Source organism: Hordeum vulgare, chromosome 6H (assembly GCF_904849725.1).
Source record: "Hordeum vulgare subsp. vulgare chromosome 6H, MorexV3_pseudomolecules_assembly, whole genome shotgun sequence".
In the NCBI taxonomy this organism is placed as follows: Eukaryota; Viridiplantae; Streptophyta; class Magnoliopsida; order Poales; family Poaceae; genus Hordeum; species Hordeum vulgare.
This window is the reverse complement of record NC_058523.1, coordinates 66,965,437-66,985,326: the sequence shown is the minus strand read 5'-3', so window position 1 is coordinate 66,985,326 and position 19,890 is coordinate 66,965,437. Positions and strand designations below refer to the sequence as shown.

Sequence of the window (19,890 nt, the reverse complement as noted above, 5' to 3'; positions counted from 1 at the left end):
ATGGTCCATCAGAAAGAGCCCTATAATGTCATGTACTATTAAATGGGTTCAATTTTTTCAGTAACATTGATCCGGGCTGTGTGCGTTTGTGCAAGGCCATGGGCACCCTCCTTCATAATCCCTTCTAATAACATTGATCTAGGCTGTGTGAATTAGTACAAGGACATGTGCACCCCGCTCTCATAGTCCCTTCTAATAAAGATATCGAAACAAATATGAATAGAAGTGCAAAGAGCAAGAGAGCGCATCAATATCAAGACAAATGTGGCATAAGAATCAAAACTATTTTGACATTTACTTTTATGGTAATTGTGGCAATGGATAAAATCATGGCTCAGGTTTGAAAATACATGTCATGTTAAAGCATGTACCAATTATGTACTCCCTCTGTTTCAAAATAAGTGACTCAACTTTGTACTAACTTTGTACTAAAGTTAGTACAAAGCCGAGTCACTTATTTTGGGACGGAGAAAGTAGTATTTAATCAAACGTCACAATGAAAACAAACTTGACAACTAGGGATAAATAGAAGCATCCATGAACATAATATTGCACACTGTCTCAAACGTTGTGATCTTAGTTTACATAGTGTTCCCTCACCTCTGTCGGGCATGCACTGTCCTTGGTATGGCTCCACAGCTTGGCGTTTTCCTTGTGCTCCTAATACCCAATTCCCTTTTTTTGCTTCAGTGGGCCACCTTCTCAGCATCACTTGCACTACTTCGCATCCGATTCTTTTTAGTATTTACCAAAAAAAAACAGAATTTATGTAACGTTGTCAATGTCAATGGCACACAACCACATCAATCATCATAATTAGCAACAAAGTAGAGCCTCAGGTGCTCGTCGACGGCTTCTTGTCCTAGCTTTCACATGTGGAAAATGCAAACGAGTAATGTGTGATCATTACAAGTGTGAATTTTGCCATATCAAATGTATGAACTGAATAATGTAAATAAGAAATATGATGATGCAAGTTGTCGCTCATTCTAGTTCTGCAATAGAACAATAGGTACATCCATAATAAATATTAAACGAAGTTAATTTTTCATATTTTAAGTTTGAAGAGATGATTTCAACCTGTTTACTGTGAATTAATGTGGTACTGTCAAGTACAAAACACAAGCACTGATGCAAATTTATTGATAACTAAAGCTGAACATCAATATGAACTACACCGAGACTACGTGAGTCAAGAGCTGTAAACACATACCATTATCTGTGAAGTATGTAGCTAGAAGGAGTAGACATCGAAACACTTCCTCTAAAGCAAAGTAGTGTGATAGTATGGTCTCGTCATCCGGATCGACATGATGCAAAGTATGTTGAGGCAGAATGAATAGCTTTTTTGTCTGTTCTACAATAGATGAAGCGAAACACTCGGTATGCAATATGTCAAAAAAGGAAGCACTAAATTAATTTCATGTACTTGTAGCATGTTCGCAATCAGCTCTTACATAAGAGAAATTCAACCTAAACATCAAGGCATAAATACATGGTTTGCGCCCAAATAACGTAAAGAGTATGGCATCTAAAAGGAAAGTTAGTCACCTCACATTCCGAACTATCCATATCAATTACTATCATCATCTCAAGGTTAACCTTGTTGCCGATTCCAGAAGCACTTTCATTTTGGAAGAAGAACGTTCCCGGTCAAAGGACCAAATATTGCAACGGGAAGACATGAAGCGGAATCAAACTTTCAGTTGCTTGTCTAAGAAAGTAAAGTGAAAAAAATTAAGCTAATCCTTCTACAATAGACCCAAGAGGAAAGCACTTTGGATGACATTCATTAGTATCTGTAATATATTCATTAAAACGAGGTGCAGTTATATGAAAAGGAGAATTGAACAAGTGCAATTACACGAATAGTGGAATCGGGCAAGTTGCATACATAAACATTGGAGATAAAATCCCAAAATAGTAACCAAAGCAGATAAGCACCAAAGAGTTAAATTTAGAAATTATATTTACAAAGCCGAACTTGTAGTGGCTTTTTATTGGCAGGCTAGCAAAGTTTTACGGAACACTTGCATCTCAGTATTGTCTACATAAAAATAAGTTTTGCTACGAGTGAACCTAAGTGCATGCACAGGTGGAAATATGCAAAAATATATACTGGGAATTAGAGGAAAATTACCTCTCAAGAAGATTACAAATATCAGTATTGCCAGACAAATCTTGACAATCTGCTTGTGTGTCAATATGCAATGATCTCCATGAGTTATGAGAGTCTATCCAAGGCTGATCATTAGATTCAATGTGATTATGATTCTCCATACGTGAGAGCAGATGGAGAGCATGTACTAAATAGTTATTAGGAAGGACAAACCCAACTTACCCATCTAAGTTATTTGAAACAGTATTTTTACCTATTATTATGGAGAATGCATTCATTTGCATCTTGTAAATATAACTTGGTGATATCGTCTCTGTCCATCAGAAATTGCAGAAATGTTATGTAGGTTTTTTTTACTATGCATCATCTAGAGCATACTGCAGACTTAAATACATGTTATGGCATTCTAAGAAAAGACCAGGAAGACAAACATGTATTCCCTTTGTTAGGAAATAAGTGGCGTAGTTTTCAAACTGAACTAAAACCACCCCACTTATTTTCGAACGGAGGTAGTAGATGTTACTGCGGTAAAAAGTAGTTCAGATATCCTTTTTATCCACCAAAATTGTCTCAAGGCATCTTATGTAACTTTTTCACATATGCACGTATCAATTGTAGATTAATGGAACCAATCAGCTGTGTGAGGCTTGCTGTTTGCTCAATGCACACAAATATGACAAGTTTAAAACTGAAATACCATGTGCTCGAGATGACGCCTGCCAGATCTGTAAAGGTCAGAGTCGTGCCCCATGAGAGCTGGTTGGGGCAGAGTACAGGTGTTCAACAGTGATGCTGCATCGGGTTAGTGGGCGGAGGTGGCTCTTACTCTGCCATACAAACATGGTACATCCTCTAATCAAATTGACTATTGCATCAACTTTAACTACCTCGTATCATATACAATCAAATTGCGCACTACATCCACATATATATGAGTGTGAATTGGGTGCTGGGGGCGGGCGGACGGGCTGTAGGTTGGCGTTGCGAGGTGCTGGACACCGTGCAGTCAGGTCGGAGGAGCATCAGCTGTCGGCTGCTGCTACTCTTCATGCGGGTGCACAGAGGAGATTGGGAGGAGGGGAAGGAGAGAAGCCCTGCCAACGCGCCCACCTTAATCCGCCGCCACCACCAGCCACATCTAGGTGACCGTCGTCGGATAGCCTCGCACCAACCTTCCCTTCCGCCTTCACATCTTGAACAGGCCGCCGCCACCAGCCGCCATCTCTCCGTTGTACACGCGCTTGGGCGCGGTCCTGCACCGGATTCCACGGTGGAGGATTGCGCCGTGAGGTGGACGAGGGATGCGGAGGTGTAGGCAGCGACATCGGCGTGCGGGGATACAAGGAGGGACGAGATGCTATCGTGGGTGGCGGCGGGGAGAGGATGAAGCGGTGTGAGGAGCGAAGGGATGCACTCATTAGCTGTTTTTTATTTTCTGCAAGAAGCCAGTTAACCACGGGCCTTTGATTCGGCTACCGGAGTAGCTGCCCAAAAGACAGTCGGTCCAGTTTAATCTAAATGCAGATCAGACGATCAGGAATGATCCGAACATGTGATCTGACGGCTGAAAATGTCAAGTGCTTGAGTGGGCTGGGTTGACAGTCGGCCCAGTTTAATCTAAATGCAGATCAGACGACCAGGAATGATCCGAACTTGTGATCTGACGGGAGAGAATGCCAAGTGCGTGAGTGGGCTGGGTTTTGGTTCAGTTTTACTGTCTTTAATGTGTACATGTCTTTTGTCATCTCATCCTTATATTGCCTGCCTTGTTTCATCTATTTTATGATAGTCATGTTTTCCCTATCTTTTATGTTAATAAAATCATATGGTAAATTGCTCATATTTCCAACAATCCAAAAACCTTATCATAGGCAATTTACCCCGAGTGGTTTTGTTGCTTCCATGAGACCTCTTATTTTTGAGGGTATCCACTATAAGAGGTGGCGCGTGAGAGCTGTTCTATGGTTTCAAACCATGAGCTGCTATGACGCCACTCTTTGCAAAGCTGAAGGAGATCATGTTGCTCAACAAGAACTAGCTTTCGAGAAAATGGATACCTTGTTTAAGGCTGCTCTTTTGAGCGTTCTTGGTGAGAACATAGTTGATGCTTATGCGTCAATTGATAATGGAAAAAGAAATGTGGGATGCACTCAAGGCCAAGTTTGGGGTCTCGGATGCTGGCACTGAGCTGTACATCATGGAACAGTTCTATGACTACAGGATGACTGAAGAGCGCTCCGTGGTTGATCAAGCTCACGAGATACAGTCATTTGCAAGAGAACTTGAGCACTTCAATTGCATGCTACCGGACAAGTTTGTTGCCGGAGGCATCATCACTAAACTTCCTTCTTCGTGGAGGAACTTTGCTACCTTACTGAAGCATAAGAGGCAGGAGTTTTCCATTCCAGATATCATAGGTACTCTTGATGTGAAGAAAAGGCAAGAGCAAAAGACACACATGCTCGAGGTATTGAGGGAGGATCTAGTGCCAATCTGGTATAGAAGAAAAACCTCCAGCCCCACAACTTCAAGAACAAGGGCAAGTTTGATGGTAAATCGAAGTTTGATGGAAAGAACAAGGCTGTACAGCACACCAACTTTAAGAAGAAGAATGACAAGAAGAAAGGTGTTTGTCATGTGTGCGGAGATCCTGATCATTGGGCACCTAACTGCCCTAACCGTTATGACAAGCGTCAACATGGGAAAGGCGGCAAGACCGCTGATGTTGTCATTGGTGACACTGATGTGGAGGATGCTGGGTATGGTATATTTCCCACTATCCTTTCAGTATGTCATTTTTCCGAGTGGTTTATTGACACGGGTGCTAATGTGCATGTATGCGGTGATATTTCCATGTTTTCATCTTGTTAGTCCGCAGGGACTTCCGCCGTGCTGATGGGAAAGGTTCAAGTGCTTCTGTTCGTGGTGTTGGCACAGTCGATCTGAAGTTTACTTCGGGATGGTCGTGCACCTGAAGACCGTGCATTATGTCCCCTCCGTGAATAAAAATCTTGTTAGCGGATCTCTTTTGTGTAGAGATGGCTACAAGCTTGTCTTTGAGTCGAATAAATTTGTAATATCCAAGTATGGAACTTTTGTTGGTAAAGGCTATGAGTCAGGAAGCCTGTTCCCTTTATCCTTGGCTGATGTTTGCAATAAAGTTGTTAATCATGTCTGCAACAATAGTGAATCAAATGTGTGGCATTCACGTCTCTGTCATGTTAATTTTGGTTGCATGTCGCGACTAGCCAAATTGAACTTAATCCCTAGTTTCACCACCGTCAAGGGATCTAAGTGTCAAGTTTGTGTGCAAGCTAAGCAGCCTCGTAAGTCTCATACGACTGCCAAAGCGAGAAATCTTGCACCACTAGAGCTCATACATTCAGATCTATGTGAAATGAATGGTATTTTGACAAAAGGTGGAAAGAAATATTTCATGAAATTAATTGATGACTCCACTAGATACTGCCAAGTGTATCTTCTGAAATCTAAGGATGAGGCCTTGAACTTTTTCAAGATCTATAAAGCTGAAGCAGAAAACCAACTTGATCGTAAGATCAAGAGGCTTAGGTATGATTGTGGTGGAGAGTATTTTCCAAATGAATTTGATTCCTTCTGTGCGGAACATGGTATAATCCATGAGAGGACGCCTCCCTATTCACCTCAGTCAAATGGGGTAGCCGAAAGAAAGAATCGTACTCTAACTGATTTGATTAACGCCATGTTAGGCACATCGGGTCTCTCCAAGGCATGGTGGGGGGAGGCGATATTGACTACATGTCATGTCCGAAACCGAGTTCCCACAAAGAACAAAGAGATAACTCCATTCGAGGAATGGGAAAAGAAAAGGTTAAAACTCTCTTATCTACGAACCTGGGGTTGTTTGGCGAAAGTCAATATGCCAATTCCAAAGAAGCGCAAGCTAGGACCAAAAACTGTGGATTGTGTTTCCTAGGATATGTTTTTCATAGTATTGGATATAGATTCTTGGTTGTAAAATCTAAGGTATCTGACATGCATGTCGGTACAATCATGGAGTCGAATGATGCGACTTTCTTCGAAGATATCTTTCCCATGAAGGATATGGCTACCTCATCTAATCAGGAGATGTCTAATTCATCGAATCATGAATTAGTTACAATTACTGAACCTATCATTTCGATGGAACACTTTGAAAATACTGTGGAGGAGAACATTGAAGTTCCTACCAGGAGCAAGAAATAGAGGACTGCAAAGTGCTTTGGTGATGATTTTCTTGTGTATCTCATAGATGACACTCCCAGTTCTATTTCAGAGGCTTATGCATTTGAAGATGCTGACTACTGGAAGGAAGCAGTCCGTAGTGAGATGGATTCCATATTAGCAAATGAAACTTGGGAGATCACTAATCGTCCTTATGGGTGCAAACCTATAGGATGCAAATGGGTATTCAAGAAGAAGCTTAGGCCTGATGGTACTATCGAAAAGTACAAGGCACGGCTCGTGGCTAAGGGTTATACCCAAAAGGAAGGTGAAGACTTCTTTGATACTTACTCACCTGTGGCTCGACTGACCACTATTCGAGTACTACTTTCACTAGCTGCCTCACATGGTCTTCTCGCTCATCAAATGGATGTTAAGACTGCTTTCCTAAATGGAGAGTTGGATGGGGGAAATTTACATGGAACAACCAGATGGGTTTGTAGTAGATTGTCAGGAAGGAAAAGTGTGCAAGTGATGTCTACTACGCAACCTTCTCCTTGTAGACGTTGTTGGGCCTCCAAGTGCAGCGGTTTGTAGGACAGTAGCAATTTTCTCTCAAGTGGGTGACCTAAGGTTTATCAATCCGCGGGAGGCGTAGGATGAAGATGGTCTCTCTCAAGCAACCCTGTAACCAAATAACAAAGATTCTCTTGTGTCCCCAACACACCCAATATAATGGTAAGTTGTATAGGTGCACTAGTTCGGCGAAGAGATGGTGATACAAGTCCAATATGGATGGTAGATATAGGTTTTTGAAATCTGAAATTACAAAAACAACAAGGTAACTAGTAACAAAAGTGAGCACGAACGGTATTGCAATGCGTGGAAACAAGGCCTAGGGTTCATACTTTCACTAGTGAAGTTCTCTCAACAAAGATAACATAATTGGATCATATAACTAGCCCTCAACATGCAACAAAGAGTCACTCCAAAGTCACTAATAGCGGAGAACAAACGAAGAGATTATTGTCGGGTACGAAACCACCACAAAGTTATTCTTTCTGATCGATCTATTCAAGAGTCGGTAGTAAAATAGCACGAAGCTATTCTTTCCGTTCAATCTTTCATAGAATTCGTACTAGAATAACACCTTAAGATACATATCAACCAAGACCCTAATGTCACCTAGATACTCCATTTTCACCTCAAGTATCCGTGGGCATGATTATACGATATGCATCACACAATCTGAGAATCATATATTCAACCAACACATAGAACTTCAAAGAGTGCCCCAAAGTTTCTACCGGAGAGTCAAAACGTGTGCCAATCCCTATGCATAGGTTCCCAATGTCACGAACCCGCAAGTTGATCACCAAAACATACATCGAGTACTCACATGAATCAAATTGTGCCAACCCATATGCATAGTGTAATGCCCCAAGTGTGTAACCTTCCCTTTCTGGAAACTTCTCCATGTGGGTCCACCTTGTCAATGATATGAGAGAGTCAATGTGTTATGATTTCATGTATGTCACTTCTTTATTCTTTCTTTGCATGCATGCATGCCATATCATTTCATGCCCATGTCTTTGTGTGTTGCTTTGTGATCATATGAGGAGGTGTGATATCCTGGGTGACATGTGGTTTTGTGAATTGAGTGGTGTGGTGCAACTCTAGTAGAGGCTTGTGGATTTCAACTAGGATTTCAAAAATCTCTCCCTCCTATTTATCTCAAGCCCAAATATCTTTGCTCCTTCCTTGTTTGAAAAATGTCCCTGATTTAGCTCTTGTTTGTGGTGAATTTGTGATGTGTAATTGCTGTTTTGAATAGGCGTGCAAGTGGTGCAAATATTCACAAAATAGTGCAAACAATTCCTGTTTTGTAAATATTTAGTTGCACCAAATATTTCTTTTATATTTTATTCAAATAGGCCATGATTTATCATGACCAGGGGTGTGCTAGTTTTATTTTTAACATTTATAGTTTTGTCTGTGCATTCTTCTCTTCTCTAGTATTTTTCTGTAATTGGAACAGCCCAGGGTTTTATTTCCTATCTATAATGCGCCACAGGTGGGCTCCCTCCCCCCCGGCGGCCCATCTCACCTCTCCTATCACTAGAGCCCAACTCCCACGTCCCTCCTTCCACCTCCTGGCGTCGTCTGCTCCCCGCGCGCCCCCTTTCCGTCAGACTTGCCGAGAGAGAGAGAGCAAGCTCCGTGAGGCACAGACGTCGAGGCCTCCCCATAAAGCATGGACGTCCGTGCCCCCCCTCTTCTAGGGTTCCTCCTCTCCCATCCACCGCCGCCACTCCTTCCTCCTTCCCCATCTCTCTTCTTCCTTCCCTAGGCGAGTCTTTGTAGTTTGCAGCAGAGAGAGAGAGAGAGAGCAACACATCGCCGGCGTCTACCCCGCTCCCGTCGGCGTCCAGCACCGCCGCCATGTCCAGGGGCTCGGGGATGCTCCCCGCGCTCCATTCCTGCCGTCGCTGAGGTCGAGGAGCGACCTCACCGACGGGCAGGAGCTCGCCATCAGCTCGGTCCCGGCGTCCTCCTTCTTCTTCCTCGGTTCTGCATCAGGACTGTAGCGACATCTACTTCCCCTCCGATCCGGCTTCCTCCCCTTCAGATCGGCACTCCTTCATCCCTCCCTAGGTGAGGAACCTATCCTCCCTCCTTCCCCCTCGAGTAGTTGGGGCTGTGCTCGTCGGCACTCCTCTGTCCCGAGAGGAGATCTTGCGATGTTGTGTGCATGGGTGTGCTTGGGTGTGTGCTTGTGCAGTAGCGCAGCAGGGCATGGGCTAGCACGGCGTAATAGATGTGTAGTAGTGTAGATGGTATGCCCCCCTCGTGGCACCGCAGCAGTAGCTTTTGCAGCTTCGGTGATCTTCCCTGTCGGCATCCCTGCGCAGGCAGAGCAGAGCACACTGCCATGGTAGATTACCTGGTAGACTTCCTACTTTCTGTTAGACTCCGAAGTGTAGCGTAGTGGTTCTTGGTGCGTGTCTGTCTCATGTGATCGTGGGTTTGAGTCCCAGGGGTTCTACCCCCCCCTTTTGATTTATTTTCGGTACAGTGGCGTTGTCGCAGCAGGGCAGCATATCCTGCTGTATTCCTCTGTTCTGTCAACCAGAGCAACTCTAGCAGAGTGGTAGAGTGCAGTGTTGTGTACCAGGGGGTATAGGGTTCGAATCCTCTCCCCTCCATTTTTATTTTGCTGTGTATTTTTTCTTTCCTTGTGCTGTTTCCTTGGCTGAGTAGTTGCTGTGTTGCACTAGTTGATGTTGTGGTACATTTTGTAGCTCTCAAACAACATGTGGCTTCTATTTTTTGCTCCAAGTTATATAGCATGTGTAGGCCCTATGTGTATGAGTGAGTATATTCTTATGAGGATTACTTGAATAGGATTGGAAGAATATGTGCATATTGTTGTGTGTGTTTGCACTAGGGTATCATGTGTAGATGCATGTTATGTTATTTAGTGTAGGATGTGATTTTGTGCTTGTGGGTTTAGCTCATTCCCTAGTGGTGCAAGTAGAGTGTGGTGTGTGTGTGGATGGGTTTTCCCCCTCTCCACATATCTTGTGTGTGTGTGTGTGTGTCACACACATGTTCAAGAAGTTATGTTGGCCTTGTTAAGCTCATGAGCTTTCTTATATAGTAGGGGTGTAGTATATGTGGTGTCAACTAGGTGTGTGTCCTCAATATCATGTGTAGGTCTTTTATTATGTAGTGCTTGTACATGTGATGGTGTGGTAGTGTGCCAAGGCACATGGGCATGAGGTCTACCCCTCATGTACTCCATTTTTATTTTGCTGTGTATTTTTTCTTTCCTTGTGCTGTTTCCTTGGCTGAGTAGTTGCTGTGTTGCACTAGTTGATGTTGTGGTACATTTTGTAGCTCTCAAACAACATGTGGCTTCTATTTTTTGCTCCAAGTTATATAGCATGTGTAGGCCCTATGTGTATGAGTGAGTATATTCTTATGAGGATTACTTGAATAGGATTTGAAGCATATGTGCATATTGTTGTGTGTGTTTGCACTAGGGTATCATGTGTAGATGCATGTTATGTTATTTAGTGTAGGATGTGATTTTGTGCTTGTGGGTTTAGCTCATTCCCTAGTGGTGCAAGTAGAGTGTGGTGTGTGTGTGGATGGGTTTTCCCCCTCTCCACATACCTTGTGTGTGTGTGTGTCACACACATGTTCAAGAAGTTATGTTGGCCTTGTTAAGCTCATGAGCTTGCTTATATAGTAGGGGTGTAGTATATGTGGTGTCAACTAGGTGTGTGTCCTCAGTATCATGTGTAGGTCTTTTATTATGTAGTGCTTGTACATGTGATGGTGTGGTGGTGTGCCAAGGCACATGGGCATGAGGTCTACCCCTCATGTACCCCTCATGTACTCCATTTTTATTTTGCTGTGTATTTTTTCTTTCCTTGTGCTGTTTCCTTGCCTGAGTAGTTGCTGTGTTGCACTAGTTGATGTTGTGGTACATTTTGTAGCTCTCAAACAACATGTGGCTTCTATTTTTTGCTCCAAGTTATATAGCATGTGTAGGCCCTATGTGTATGAGTGAGTATATTCTTATGAGGATTACTTGAATAGGATTGGAAGCATATGTGCATATTGTTGTGTGTGTTTGCACTAGGGTATCATGTGTAGATGCATGTTATGTTATTTAGTGTAGGATGTGATTTTGTGCTTGTGGGTTTAGCTCATTCCCTAGTGGTGCAAGTAGAGTGTGATGTGTGTGTGGATGGGTTTTCCCCCTCCCCACATACCTTGTGTGTGTGTGTGTGTGTGTCACACACATGTTCAAGAAGTTATGTTGGCCTTGTTAAGCTCATGAGCTTGCTTATATAGTAGGGGTGTAGTATATGTGGTGTCAACTAGGTGTGTGTCCTCAATATCATGTGTAGGTCTTTTATTATGTAGTGCTTGTACATGTGATGGTGTGGTGGTGTGCCAAGGCACATGGGCATGAGGTCTACCCCTCATGTAACCCATTGATGTTGTGGACATGTGTATATGCATATGTAGGTGTAGCTCTAGTGAATAGTACATGTGATGATGCACTATTCACTACATATGATTCTATGTAGTTTTTCTTTTCTAGTTTGTGCTCATTTGTTCTATACAAGTGCATATGTTTTATATATGTTTTGGGGTAGAATCTTCCCAGAATCCATTGGTGAAGTCATTTTTGCCTTTGGAACATTTTCTGGAGATGACATATTTCAGATTTGTTCTATGTTTGGAGCTTGGTTCCATGAGATGTGGTGAGCCCAAGAGTTTGATTCTTTGTTGTGGTAGTTAAGGGTGACCCCCTCTACCACATATTGGTTTTGTCTCATGCTTAGGAAGTCATATGTGTAAGTTGTGCCCATTCAAAGTAGGCATGTGGCTGAAATTCCAGATTAGTGAAAATCTGTCTAAGAATCTGTTTATATTTTCTTCTCCTGTTGATGAGCTTGTGTAGGTCAATGTGTTGTGATTCAGCCTTAGCTTTCAACTAGGAAGTTGTAGATTTTATGTTTTTCTAGCTCTATGTAAAATTTCATTCCATTTGGAGTCCTGTAGATATTGTTTTGGGTGCTGTAAAAATGCTTCAGAGCATAAACAGAATTTTCACCAAGTTCGTGAAATATGATATTTTTGGGCAAGTTAGCAGCTGTGTAACTTTATGTGTGAAACTCCTTTGCATTATCTTTTTTGCTTGTGCTTGTAGTACTCTTGGATAGCTACTGCCACATATCTTATTTGGCATATTTGGGTGGCTGTAGGTGTCTTGCATGTAGCTCTCAAAGTGTTATGATGCTGTTTATGGTAGATTGTGTAGTTTTGGTATTTTGATGTTTGTGAGTGCATAGTTGATGGTGTGGTGATATTCTTTGCACCAACCCATCCATGTTGGTTTGTTTTATGTCTTGGCAACCTGGAAATACTAGAGTTATGCCATTGGAGTGTGTTGTGATGAATTTGACACATAGCACTTCATATCTTGTTTCGTTGTTTCCCGTTGATCCGCAGCTCCGTTTGTGACGGTCTTTATATGGTTTTGCATCGTTTTCACGTGACACATCTGATCATGTCATCCTCATGCATGTCAAGATAACTTAGAGTGCATTCCTGTCCAGGAACATGTGTTTACTTCTCATGCTTGTGTTAGTGAGTAGCATAGAGATGCATGCTCATATTCATCTCATGCATCATGTGCTTGTTGCATCTTGAGGTGATGTTGTTCATTGGATGCTATTTTTATGTTGGTAGCACCTGGATCGGAGAACGAGTACGTGGATTCGGGAGAGTACGTGCAGGACGAACAAGAGCAGTTCCAAGCCGAGGATATCACAGGCAAGATGATATGACCTTGATTCCATCTCTAGACTTGTTATGCTAGATTATGTTTCTTCCAACATATGCTCGCTGCCTACCACTGAAATAATTGCCTCCTGAATTGCCATGAAACCCAAACACTTATCCCTTCCTAGCAAATCTTGAATGGCTAAGTAGGCTTGCTAAGCTTCTAATGTTAGCGTTGCTAGTTGCAGGTGCAATTGTCTCATGTGATAACATGAGTTTGATATCATCATGTTAAATCTGTTGTTTAATTAATGCACCTATATAGTTGGTAAATAACGGAAGGCCTAGCCTTTTGCCGAGTGTTTTGTTCCGTTATTGCCGTCTTAGTTACCGGCTACCGGTGTTTGATTCCATAATGACCGCTCCTAACACGTTCAGGGTTGTTATGGGGACCCCTTGATAAATCGTGTAGTGTTAAGACTTGTCCGGTAGGACCCAACATTGGTTTTAATCTGCTAATCACTTAATAATAATCTGCATAGGGAATAGCTACCCCGAGGAATTTAATCAACAACCCGGGCCAGTGCTCCTCATGAGTGTTGGTCCCACCGGAGCGATGTCCGGGGCCTCACTGGTCACCCAGAGGTTTAGCCATCCCGACGTCTAGCTCATCCGTCGTGTCGTGAGACTGAGATACGCGGCTCTTATCAGGGTCGTCGACACGACGGGAGGTCCTGCTAGTCTTGTCTTACCTTAGCGATATATCTTGCGTATAGGAATCCCGGTGAAGCTTTGATTCTCCCCAGAGTTGAGGTTTTCCTCTAAGGAATCCGACGAGATCACGAGATTCGTGATAGAGGATTACTTTGCGGCCCGTGTACGTTTGTGATGGACTAGTTGGAGCACCCGTGCAGGGTTTAATCTTTCGGAAAGCCGTGCCCGCGGTTATGTGGCAACTTGGAATGTTTGTTAACATCCGGTAATAGATAACTTAAACATAAGCTAATAAAATTGCCAACTGTGTGCGTAACCGTGATTGTCCCCTTTGAAGATCTCTCTTCGATCGGGAGCACGGTGGGGTTATGACTGGCGTAAGTAGGTGTTCAGGATCACTTAGTGATCAGTTAATCATCGTTCGCTAGATTAGACCACCTTCAATTCAAGTTCTACATAAGTTAGCCACCATATAAAGCTTAGGATGCTGCAACCTAAATACTCCACCTTTCCAACCTAATAACTTGACTAGTTCTGGCACCGAGGTCATAGATTGCTGAGTCCCCGTGGCTCACATATTCCTTCACAACACCAACAGGTTCAGGTACCCCCGAGACAGGTGATCCCGACGGCACACAGCTGGCGTGGTAGTACGATGAGGAGAACGACCGCCTGTACGTGAACTATCCAAAAGATTGAGGCGTGGTCGTGATCATGGGCAAGCATGCAGGGTAGCATAGTCATTTCTCATGTTTTGTAGTCCGTAGCGGAACTACCTTGTCTAGATGCGTGATGTAACTCTGATATAATGATGAGATGATAGTTGAATCCCTTATTGTCATTCCTCTATTATTATTATGTATGTGCTATGTTACCATGTTTGCGAAATGCTTAGATGCGCTTCTTTCCAATTCGGGGCCTCGTTTCCCAAATCGGAAAGGACCGCATCTTAGTCGTTACAAGTTTGTATCCGAGCCTTATGACCATAGGAGCCTTTGTGTGATCGTACTTGGCCGAGTTTAGTCTAGTAAAATGTTTTGAGTCTTAGTTATATCGGAGAGTAGGATTCTTTTTTTCTCCTCTTCCATGCTCTGGTGAGGTTCCCGTCTTAGGAAATCTTAATTCTACTCCTCTTCTCGCTCAATTTTTTTTAGGATCACGCGGGTATTTGTGAAATATATATGATTTCGATGTGACGGAGTTCTATCTTGGTGCCTCCTGTCGGCCTTGATTTCTTCCAGGGAGCTGAGCTCCAGGGGATTCTTGCGCACATCGCCATCATTCAGATTTCTGAGTATCTAAGAACGAAGGATGTTCGTTATTGCTTCAATACTAGTAGTGGCAAAATAACCCCGATGTCCCCAGTACTGGTGCAGATTGTTCAGGAGTACTACCATACTTTGTATCGTTGTGATCGCGAGGGTCTGTTGTAGATGAAGGTCCGAGATGCTGGTTGTGTGTTGACGGATGTGATACAGGTGACGGGTTAGTATAGGAGTTGTGTGATATTACTCCTTGTATTCGTGTACCAGATTGCATGACCAGTTATTTCGGGAATTCATAGGTGGGATATCAAGTAGTAACTTATAGGACATTCTTCCTACAGATGCATGATGTGAGGTTGGGATTCGATGTTCAGTGGGTGTGTTTGTTCACGGTCGTCTTACAGCGGTTCTCATTGTGTCTTAAAGAGTCCTTGTAGCTCGCTACGACCCGGGATACTTCGTATGTCGTGTGCACTACCTTGCATAGGATGACTACTGTAAATTCGAGCCTGTGCGATCTTATCCACGATGATATCGGATGGAATCTCGATCATATGTTTGTTCCGAGCAGTTCTAGCTCATACTTGTTTGCAGTGGTCTTAATCAGAATTTTGTCGACCGTCACTTTGAGGAAGCATTCTTACTATTTTGTTCGAGTGCAATTGCTATATTCCTGTTCAGATATTCCTGTCATTTTGATTCAACAATATCTTCAATTTATCCTATGGGCTAATGTGGTGTCCGTCTTCAGGATGGCTCCACCAACTCGTCAGAATCCAGGGCGTGAGGATATGCCGCCACCACCTCCTCCTCCGCCGCCTCCTCCTGCAGAGGCCTGACAAGCGGTGATGGCTGCTACAAAGGAAAACACTCAGATGCTGCTATAGTTGTTGCAAGAGAGGGCTAATCAGCAGCAAGGAAATTTCCAGCATGGTGGCAATCATTTTGCTAATCTGAGTCAGATCATGTCGAATCATCCGAAGACTTTCACTTCCTGTGACCAGCCGTTTGATGCTGAGGATTGGATCCGCGACATGAACAAGCATTTCGACTATAGCAATGTTCATCCTGAGGATTTTGTCAAATTTGCAACTTTCCAGCTGAAGGGGCAAGCATCTATCTGGTGGCAATAGTTGAAGGATTCTAGAGGCACTAGAGTGATCACTTGGGATGAGTTCTGCCGTGACTTCAGATCCCACTACATTCCTTCCAGCTTCGTGGAGGAAATGCGTGAGAAGTTCAGGCACTTGAAGCAGGGTGGTAACTCCGTGTACAAGTACAACGTTGAGTTCCACGAGCTAGCCCGATACGCCTTGCAGGATATCCCTGATCAGAAGAGAAAGATTTATCAGTTCAGAGGTGGCCTGAAAGAAGTTTTGCAGTTAGCTCTTGCTTTGCACGATCCCGAGGAGTTCGACAAGTTCTACAACTTAGCTCTCAGGGCAGAGGCAGCCTTTCTCAGGGTGGAGAATTCTAAGAAGCGGTTCAGAGATTCCAGCTCTTCTTCTACTCAGGTGGTTCAGAAGCAACAAAAGTTTTGGGTGTCTCCTACTCCTCCTCGGCACTCGCAGCAGCTCAAGCATTCTGGTGGTCGTGGTTCAGTGTAAATTGCTTGTAACGATGCGTAGAATCACGTTAACCTATTTGTTTTGCTGTTTAACAACTAATTAAATGTGTTAGTTCAGATCTGGACAGAATTATAATTTAAAATCTGAGGTCGTCTCGGAGGTGCTATATGTCATTTCCGACCTCATTTAAAATGCCTAGATATGTAGTTTAATTATGCTTCACCTCTTGCCATGTTTAACCACATTTAATATTGCCGTGTACCTAATCGAGAGTGAACTAAATAATTCGTATCTGGAGTTTCGTCAATATGCAACTCGTTGCATATTGAACTTCACTTAATGTGTAGTGTTCGATTGTGTGAATTGTCATGTCGTGTCTTGCATGTGTTCAACTGCTCATGCATCATATGTGTTGTGCATCGTGTGGTGAATATCGTGTGCTGATTGTTGTTTCCGGTTTGCTTCGTCTCGATAGAGTTCCGCAAGCGTGTCGGATTGTGAGGACCCGTTCGACTACATCAGTTCGTGTGCTTCACGGAGTCATTCTTCTTCCAAGCGGGATCTCAGGCAAGATGACCATTTCCCCAGATACCATTACTATCATGGCTATGCTAGTTTTACCGTTTCTATCGTTTATGTCTCGTTGCCTACCACATGTTAAATATCAGCCTCTCAACAATGCCATGAAAACCTTCAACCTATTCAACCTAGCAAACCCCTGATTGGCTATGTTACCGCTTGCTTAACCCTGTGTTAGCATTGCTAGTTGCAGGTGCAGTTGCTTCCATGTGATAACATGGGTTCCTTGTTATATCACCTTATTAAATGCTATCTAATTTAATGCACCTATATACTTGGTAAAAGGTGGAAGGCTCGGCCTTTCTAGCCTGGTGTTTTGTTCCACCTTTGCCCCCTTAGATTCGGCTACCGGTGTTATGTTCCATAATTGAGCGCTCCTAACACGATCGGGGTTGTTATGGGGACCCCCTTGATAATTCGTTTTAGATTAAAGCTGGTCTGGCAAGGCCCAACTTTGGTACTACATTTGCCTAATAACTAATGAACTACAAAGGGAGTAATTGACTGGCACTCTCTGGCAATAGCTCGACGAATGCTGATTCTGTAACAACAGACCTTCCCGTGCAACGGCACCAGAAGAATGCTGCTAGCACTCCCCGGAAATGAAACTAGAAGAATGTTGTCGACGGCCCACCAACGCGTGGGTTCGTAGCAGTTTTCGAGGGTAGAGTATTCGACCCAAATTTGTTGATTCGCCAACAGGAGGTGAGAGGATACTCTCAAGTATTAGAAGCTGAATGTGTCAGATTCAACCACACCTGAAAGATTAGTATCTGCAAGCAAAGTAGTAGCAGCAAAGTAACGAGTAATAGCAGTGGCAAGGAATAGCGGTAGTGACAGCAGTAACAAGTAGCAACAGTAGCAAGTAACAGCAAGACAAGTAACAACAACAGCAATAGTAGTAACAACAGTAGCAACATAGCAAGACAAGTAACAGCAGCAGTGGGACAAACTCGTAGGCAATGGGTCGGTGATTTGTTTGGACGATATTCATCATGCAACAGTTATAACACGGAGAGATATGTGGCCAGCTCCCGTTCGTCAATGTGATGTAGGCATGCATTCCGTGTGTCGTCATACGTGCCTAGGGAAAAGAACTTGCATGGCATCTATTGTCCATCCCTCCCATGGCAGCGGGGTCCAAAAGGAAACTACAGGATATTAAGGTTCTCCTTTTAATAAAGAACCGGACCAACGCATTAGCACTTGGTGAACACATGAACTCCTCAAACTATGGTCATCACCGGGAGTGGTTCCGGTTATTGTCACTCCGGGGTTGCCGGATCATAACACATAGTAGGTAACTACAACTTGCAAGATCGGATCTAAAACACACATATATTGGAGGCAACATAGTAATTTTAGATCTGAAATCATGGCACTCGGGCCCTAGTGACAAGCATTAAGCATGGCAAAGTAGTAGCAACATCAATCTCAGAACATAGTGGATACTAGGGATCAATCCCCATCAAAACTAACTCGATTACATGATAGATCTCATCCTACTAATCACCGCCCAGCGAGCCTACGAATAGATTACTCATGAAAGACGAAGAGCTTCATGGAATTGGAGAGGGAAGAAGGTTGATGATGACGACGACGACGATTTCCCCTCTCCGGAGCCCAAAACGGACTCCAGATCTGCCCTCCAGATCATCATCGCCCAAAACGGCGACGATGATGAAGAACAGGTTGTGGCGGCGCCTCCGTATCGTAAACGCGACGAAATCTTCTCTCTTGATTTTTTCTGGGACGAAAGTGAAATTATAGAGCTGAGATTGGGGGGGGGGCAGAGCCATGTGGGCCCCACAAGCTTGCCATCCGCCACCAGGGGGGTGGCGGCTACAGGGCTTTTGGCCCACTGGCCCACCCCCTCAGGTGGATCTTTGCGCAGGTATTTTTCATATTTTCCAAAAATATTCCCCGTAAATTTTCATGACATTCTGAGAACTTTGATTTCTGCACAAAAACAACACCAAGGCATTTCTGCTGAAAACAACGTTAGTCCAGGTTAGTTCCATTCAAATCATGCAAATTAGAGTCCAAAACAAGAGAAAAAGAGTTTGGAAAAGTAGATACGATGGAGACGTATCAGTAATTAACCCGAGGAATTTAATCAACCGCCGGGCTAGTGCTCCTCATGAGTGTTGGTCCCACCTGAGCGATGTCCGGCGCCCCGTGGTCACCCAGAGGTTTAGCGATCCCGACGTCTAGCTCATCCGTCGTGTCCTGAGAACGAGATACGCGGCTTCTATCGGGATCATCGACACGTCGGGCGGCCTTGCTGGATTAGTTTTACCTTTGACGAGATATCTTGTGCATCGGGATTTTGGTGATGCTTTGGGTAATCTCAGAGTTGAGGTTTTCCACTAAGGAATCCGACGAGATCACGAGTGTCGTGTGATACGTCTCCAACGTATCTACTTTTCCAAACTCTTTTGCCCTTGTTTTGGACTATAATTTGCATGATTTGAATGGAACTAACCTGGACTGACGCTGTTTTCAGCAGAATTGCCTTGGTGTTATTTTTGTCCAGAAATCAAAGTTCTCCAAACGTCCTGAAAATTTACGGGGAGCAGTTTTGGAAAATATCAAAAATACCTGTGCCAGAATACACCTCAGGGGGTGGGCTAGTGGGCCACAAGCCTGTGCTCCGCCACCACCCCCTGGTGGCAGTGGGCAGGCTTGTGGGGCCCGTAGGCACCTGCCGCCCCCAATTCCATCTCTATAAGTTGTCTTGCGTCCCAGAAAAAATAAAAAGAGAAGTTTTCGTCGCGTTTTCGATACGGAGGCGCCGCCACCACCTGTTCTTCATCTGGAGGGCATATCTGGAGTCCGTCTTGGGCTCCGGAGAGGGGAAATCATCGCCATCGTCATCATCAACCTTCTTCCCTCTCCAATTCCATGAAGCTCTTCGTCGTTGCGTGAGTAATCTATTCGTAGGCTCGCTGGACGGTGATGAGTAGGATGAGATCTATCATGTAATCGAGTTAGTTTTGATGGGGATTGATCCCTAGTATCCACTATGTTCTGAGATTTGATGTTGCTACTACTTTGCCATGCTTAATGCTTGTCACTAGTGCCCGAGTGCCATGATTTCAGATCTGAAATTATTATGTTGTCACCAATATATGTGTGTTTTAGATCCGATTTTGCA

General features: G+C 43.7%; 1 long non-coding RNA gene across 1 annotated transcript; it reads right to left on the bottom strand.

Annotated features, from left to right (window-relative positions):
- Positions 1 to 522: 522 nt before the first annotated feature.
- Positions 523 to 3,652, bottom strand: LOC123403211. The gene is made up of 2 exons (XR_006611431.1): positions 1,552 to 3,652; positions 523 to 1,357 (listed from the first exon to the last, which is right to left on the bottom strand). It is a non-coding gene; the product is annotated as an uncharacterized LOC123403211 (long non-coding RNA).
- Positions 3,653 to 19,890: the final 16,238 nt, after the last annotated feature.